Genomic DNA, 7,819 nt, shown 5'->3' on the forward strand with positions numbered 1-7,819 from the left:
TACTTTTAAAAATAAATCAGGGCGATGTACACACCCCCTCAGCCAAGTAACAACAACAAGCAGCAGTGGCCAGTACTTATATACGGGGCAAGTGTGAGAAAAAGAGCAAAAAGAAAATGGTGGTAACATTGAATTTTGTGCGGCAAAAAACTGGCGATGCTGCCAATTGTTGAAGAGGCAAAGAAATGAAAATTTCAAAAATTTAAGAAAGGTGTAGAGAAAAAAAGGTGAAGTAAAAGCGAGCACGACGAAGTGATAAAAAGTAAATCATGCAGAGAAGATGTGCCGAGGCCACACACCACAACAGATTCATTCTCAAGAGCAGACATACATATTTGCAAGTAAACGCCGACGGATTGTAATGAGGTAAACGGTTGAGGCAGAGAGCGCCTGAGGGCGGGTGTGCACGTTAAAACAATGCTAGTGAATTTATTGAGCTGCTGTACGTGACAATGCCAGTGGCCAACTAGACGCCGACATCCCTATATTAATTCATATGAATGTGGACACAAGTGCATATATATGCGTATATACATAAATATTTTCTTAGCGCATATACGTATGTATGTATGTATGTATGAATGTATATATGCAAATACATGTATAAGTTATTTGTTTGAACGTTTGCTTATATTTTGGTTTGTTTCCTTTTTCTTATATTTCGTAGGTTTTTTTAACTTAAAAATCTATTTTAGGCTAGCGCATAAAGAGTGTCACTGCTGAAAAATTGTGGTGGTAAAATTAAGAATTTCAAACAAAAGTTTGAAGTTAATTTTAAAGAAATATTAAATAGAAAATATTACAATCAGACAATTTTAAAAAAGTTATACTGAATTACTAAGAAGCTTCTGAATGACTTATAGGTTGAATGACTATGACTATGCAAATAAAATTTTTGCAAGGCACCAATACTACTTGACTTGTTTACAGCAGCAGCAGCAAACGATCGAGAGTTGAGATCGGCAAAAATATGAGAGGAGTTAGCTTTAACTCCCACAGCAGAGGATGCAGCAACTTTAGCAGTTACAGAAGTAATAACGGCAGCGGCGAAAGAGAGAGAGAGGAAGCGTCAGGTAATCGAAGAGAGTAATTGGCGCTTACTGCTACAGCAGAAGAAGGTGCGAGAAGTACAGATATAAGCAGAGAGCAAAGTTTTTTGCTGCGCCTAATTTGTTTTTTTTTTTGCTAAGATTCCTATTATGCACATAAGAGCGTTTTTGCGTAGTGCTCTAATTTCGGCAGCGAGCGCACATAAGTCTGAAGCCATTTCGTCGCAGCGAAAGTTAGACTGCAACAATTGAATCTCAGCCTGCTTTGCTTTCGTATTGGTTAAGAGTTGAATATTATCATCTCGCAACTCATTAACCGTAGCAGCATTGTGACTATTTATTCTCAGCTCTGCGTTCAACAATTTCAGCTAATGCAGAGCGGAATGTTAATTGGTCGCACATATTAACATTATCCATTTTTAATTAAAAATTCTTGAGATGGAGAACCAGAATTAGATATTGTTGTTGGATGCCGAGACGAATTGCTCACACTACTACTTTGGACTTTTGCTCTGCTATTCAGAGTAGTCAAGCTATAAGGCAGGTGGTAGTAATATTGTTGTCTGAAATATCCAGAGCAACAGATAGTGGTGGCGAATGTGGAGAAATTCGACGAGCAGTAGAGCACTTTTTGCACAGAACTCTTTATCCTAGGAGAGCAAAAACTCCACATCAGATGGCAAAATGTTTACACACACACATTTTCACATTGAAACATAGGCGACGATCGTTAAACTTCATGACCACACAGGCACGGCATTTCGAGAAATTATGTTATTGTATTAAACTTATTTTAGCGTCACTATCTCATTGATTTTATTTAGAAAATTAATTGCAAATCAGCGCTGGAATATTTACGAGACTGCGTCTCAATTATGCGTTAATTGCATTAATTAGAGTGAAATATTAGGAAACTCCAGAGCACCAATCTAAGCACAACCGTACACAGCAAAAGTTGAAAAGTTGCACGCCGAGGGGCGACCGTTATTTGAAAAAATAAACTTCTATCATTTTGGCTACCAGGCAAATATAAAAGGTGGTTAAGTTTTAGGGGCCGGTGTTGATTTTGAATAAAATAAATTTTTTTTAGAAAATTATTGTCGTTTCTCTTTATTATGATAATATTGATATGGCTCAATTATGTATGAAACAAAATATTGGCCAAATAGCCGCCGCGGCATCGGCGGCACAGCTCTATCCGATGGTCCAAATTTTCGATGACGCTGAGGCATGATTGAGGTTCTATGCCGTTAATGTGCCGAAATATCTCATCCTTTAGCTCTTGAATTGTTGCTGGCTTATCGACGTACATATTTTATTTTAAATAACCCCAAAGAAAGAAGTCCAATGGTGTCGTTGCCGTTTAGGCGTGGCCCTTGAAATTTAACCACCCTTTATTATACGCCCTTTATACTCCTAATCGAACAAGCTAATTGATAAATCTGATTGAAAACAAATCTTACTCAAATTACTTCAAATTAATTTTTGTATCAACCTATCCGTTACAATAAATAAAAAAAATGCTTTTCCTAAAAATCGGTCCTCCCTAATGCTTATAGTATGTGTTTTTAATATATCTACACAAAATGGTCAAGCATTAGCTGAGAAAAAGCTTTGCTGCGCACTCACTTAAGCCCTCAAAAAAAAAAAATCAAAAATTTAATAATATAAAAATTTTATTCAAAAAAGGTAGGTAGGTAGGTGAAATGGTGGAAGTGCCGGTCTGGCACTCCTCAAGTAGCACTAAAACCCCATTTTGATACCATTATGAGACCTCCAACAGGCAGATATCTACAGCCAGCCAGAGCTTTTGATATAATGGAGAAGATTAATGGGATTTAGGTTGGTGCACTGCCCCAGGTTGTCGAAGAAAGGAGGTCCCAGTGACCTTAGTCGTCTAGCTGCCAAATCCGGACATTTACAAAGAAAGTGCTCTACAGTCTCCTTCTCTGAAAGGTCCCCACGGCTTCTGCAATGGGGGTTAAATGGTAACTCTAGCTTTTCCGCGTGTGTGCCGATCGTCCCATGACCGGTAAACACAGCTACGAGTTTGGAAAATGAATGGCGAGGAGTCCTCAGGACTTTCTGAGTCCTTCGTATATTGCATTGCAATGGAGCTCCATCTTTTCTGCGCTTTCCTGAGAAATAATTTGTAGCAGCCCTTTTACAACTGTCATGGGGATACCGATGACCGGATAGGAGGTCTCTGAGGCCAATTCAGTCCGCTTCCTGGCAAGCTCATCAGCAATTTCATTTCCCTCTATGTTCCTATGTCCTGGAACGCAGATGAGAGAAATGTTACCTGCACACCCAAGAAATTTGATCTTCTCCTTACAGGAGTTTACTAATTTCGTTCTTGACTATCGGAGAAAATGTAAATATCTCCCTCGCTCCCACATTCCCTAGTGCCTGCAGGATGGCAAAGACTTCTGCTTGAAAAGCTCTAGCAGTGTTCGGCAGTTTAAAATAGATAGATAAATTGGCTGATTTAGAGAAAACCCCTGCTCCGACTGCCGATTCCGAGCTTCGGTGCTGATTTTCTTCTCGATCCAATCCTGCCTATTGACAAATATTGCTCTACCACGACCCTTTAACTCTAGTTTGCGGATAGAGAAAACTGTTCGAAGTTCGAAGAAATACGGTGTTAACTGCCCGAAAATGCTACCATGTCCCTTGAGAGATTTCTCAAGGCAGCATTGGGGCAGTTTTATATGCTCCGGTGATGCCAATCCATGCAGCCCTCTGCACCCTCCCCAGTTTACTGTTATTATAGCGCTTATGAAGAGCTTCACACCAAACCAGGCATCCATACGTTAAAATTGGCAAAACCACTGCTTTGTACATCCACAGCACGACCAGTGGTTTGAGTCCCCATTTTTTACCGAACATAGATTTGCAGGAATAGAAGGCTATACTGGCCTCCTTAGCCGATTTTCAATGTGTAGCTTCCAATGGAGTTTAGAGTCAAGTATCACTCCAAGATACCCAACTTCCGATGAGAGCGGGAGAACGTGGTTGCTTAATTTGGGAAGTCGAAAGGGTGGAAGTTTATACTTTTTTGAAAATAGCACCAGCGCCGTTTTGTCAGAGTTGACGTGGAGGCCACAAGTGGCAGCCCAGCGACTAAGTACAGCCAGTGACCTGACTGCCATGACTGAGGGAAACGGTCCCGATCATCGGCGTATGCTACTACCTTAACGCTACCCTTATTTAGCATTATCAGAACTTCGTCAATTGCAATTCGCCAAAGTAGGGGCGAAAGAACCCCTCCCTGCGGCGTCACCCTGTCATAAAATAAAACAAAAAAAAACTAAAAAAAAATAAAAATAAAATTAAAATAAATACTATTTTCTAGAATAAAAATCTTTATCTTCACCTTTACGTGCTTCATTGCTTGTTTGCTTGTATACTAAAGGTTTCTAGTACACAAATGTCAAATATGATTGACGCACGACGCCAAATCTTCCGATAAGGTGATTAAATTTGCGCCATTTTGTACATCAAAAGCCTTTGAGTATTTACTTCTTCAGATTCAGATTTGAGTATTTACTTCTTCTTCAGATTCTGAAACAAAAATAATTCTAACCCACGTTCGCTTCGAGAATGCGCAATACCTGCACGATTTTATCTAACCGAAGTACTTGAAATTAAATTCCTAATCGTTTACTATACTATCCAGCCTGCACACATTCTACCTCAGCACATTCCGTTAAGTAAGACTTTAGAGAAAAAAGAAAAGGCTACACATACGGCTGTCGACGATGCAGTTGCTGTTAATCGTCTCCGCTGCTGCCTCAAGCCTTAAAGCAAAGATTAGTAGCCACCCAGCCTAGTTATTGCTCCACTTTTTTCCACACACACTTGCGCACACTAACTCACCTACTTGTGTGTATGTATGTGGTATCTGTCCTTCTACATTTAACGTTTTTCCAAATTTAGCCACAACTTAACCGACTAATTTAGCCACTCAAAGTGTGTTACACACATGCATCTATGTATGTGTGCATATTTCTTACCTATACATAAACACCAAAATCACAAGAAATAAAAGCAAAGCACAACGAAGCATCAAAGACAGGGCTTAGTCAACGCTAAAGTAACCGAGAAAATTGTGTATGAAAAAGTTGAAGAAAAAAAAGAAACGAGAATAAAAGAAAAAAGTAAAATCAAAATGTGAGACAAGGCAGGCGCACATAAAAATTTGTAATTAAAAATCGTCAACCTGTCTAATTCCTAGCTGACCTACACCGCATAATAAGCGCATACGAGCGGAGGCAGAGAAACCCGGTAGTACAATTTACTGGCACTGAGTGTGCATTGCAGCTGAGGAGAGTTTCAATAATAACTGTATATATTTTTTTACAAATAAATGTAAACTTTTTTTAATAAATATATATTTTATCCTACAACAAAGGTCACATAAGTCAAATTTTCAAATATTAGTTCAATCCCCATCAAAATTTTTAAGCGAGTCAGAATCTTTAGAAAATTTTTGGGCATGCAGTGGGCTATATTATTTAATTCTAGTAAAGTTGGAAGTTGCTCAATTTTCTCATTAAATTTTCGTACAACAAAGTGCAAGTCTCAAGTAGCTGAAAATTCTCGCTGATTTTGAATAACTTCTTCCCTTTACAGTGCTTGGCATTTTCTCCAGATAATGAATGGAGGGGAAAAATATTAAAATTTAGCGAAAATTTTAGCCGCTTGCAACTTGCACTTTTTTGTACTAAAATTTAATGAGCTAGAAAACAGCGTAATCAGAATGTTTTTTTAAAAGTTTTATTAAAAGATTTGAAGCTTTGAAGGGAATTTCTCGAATTTTTATAGATCTTATACAAGGTTTGAAACTTAGATTAATATGAACTTAGCTATAGAATGAACTATGTTTTTATAAATATAAAAAAATAAAAAAAGTGAAATTAAAATATTTATAAACAAATAAAAAAATAAATAAATAGTCAAAACATGTCAATATATGGGGCTTTTATGATTTTGTAACGCATAATGTTTTACTAAAAACGAAAATCTTACACAATTTCCCCACATATATTTCTTTATTCAAATTTGGTGTTTGACTAGATATGATTTTGATTTTGAAATTTCCATTTATTAAATAATATTTATTTTCTGAAACTAAATATAAGCAACTTCACACAAAATCTATAAAACAATGCTATTTAAAAATATAACAATAAAATAATTACAAATAAAAATTTTATTCAATACTTTTTTCTTGCACACTACCCTAATTGGGCATTTTGCGACTAGTTGCCTTCTAGTTACTAACGGACCAGTTTGATTTCTGCCTCCAGATACCAGTTTATAAACTACAATGTTCGGTGAGTAGTTTAGCCTGTTCACTGCAAGTATTCGTGGAGGAGCTTGTGAGTGTATGTGCGTATTTGTAAGCTGAACACTTGCGCTACCAAATAAAAGCAATAAAATAAATAAAAGCAACTTCTTACAAAAACTATAAAAAGTGCTGTTTAAAAATATAACAACAAAACAATTAAAAAACTAAATTTTATTGAATTTTTTTTTCTTGCATACTACTCTAATTGTTCAATTTACGACTAGTTGTCTTCTAGTTACCAACGGACTAGTTTGATTTGTGCCTCCAAATGCCAGTTCATAGGCTACAATGCCTGGTGAGTAGTTTTGCCTGTTCACTGCAAATTCGTGGAGGAGCTTGTGAGTGTGTGTGTGTGTATTTGTAAGCTGAGCGCTTGCGCTACTCGATTAAAACACTCGTCATTAAGTATTCACCCCACAGCGTAATGGGGACTGTGGCTTTGGACAACGACAACGACAACGGCGACGATGCCGACCAGCGCGAGAAGTGCAGTTCATTAATGTTGCATACATTTGAGCGTCGTTGTACATAGCGTGAAATGTACAAAGAAACGGCATTCGTGGGGTTAGAGAGTGTAACAAGAGACAGTTATGCTGTTTGTTGAATAGAATAGAAGAAAAAATTAAGTAGTGCTTGGATGTTTGCGCATTTATGATTTATGTAAACTTATTTGTATGAGTATGGGTGCATGCCTGCGTGTATATGTGTGCGCGTTCCTTTGCATAAATGCACGACGCGTGAAGTAATTGAAATCCAACCAACCGCTGGTATCTTTGCTCGTTACACTTTCATGCGGATTTTCATGCACTTTTTTACTTGCACATTTTCTTTTGTAAATTGTCAACTTTTTTATGTTCAGTTTTCGCTTGCAAGTTGAGCGTGATTAAGCACGTTGGAAATTAAAGTGGAAACTAAAAAACCGGCACACTCACATACACATAGTAGATGAAGAAGAAAGCACATTTATGAGCCAACGGAATTTTTTTTAGATTTAGTTGCACATGTGAAATTTATATGCATATACTCGTATGTATGTATGTATGCATGTGCTCAGTTTTGTTAGTTTTTCAGTAAAGATTTATGTGCGCAGAAATCATTTATTAACAGAAACGTGACTTAAGATGACGCTTTTGGTAGAAAGTACGTTTTTTGCACAACACCTTTGAATGCCAGTTTATTGCTGATTCGGTTCATCATTTCTCCTCGCATTAAGTGAGCAGATTAGAGGATGAGCAGTTTACGAAAGTTTGTGAAACAGGGCGTATTGAGTCGGATCTGAAAGCTACCGCACGATACACTCTCACTCGCACTCTCACTCTCACTCTTACTTTCAGCAGCACTAGTGACCAGGTCTGGTCCATTTGAGATCATAGCTAATTAGCCAAGTCAATCGAACCTAAGCTATAATTTTTTATCA

This window comes from Anastrepha obliqua, chromosome 4 (assembly GCF_027943255.1).
Source record: "Anastrepha obliqua isolate idAnaObli1 chromosome 4, idAnaObli1_1.0, whole genome shotgun sequence".
In the NCBI taxonomy this organism is placed as follows: domain Eukaryota; kingdom Metazoa; phylum Arthropoda; class Insecta; order Diptera; family Tephritidae; genus Anastrepha; species Anastrepha obliqua.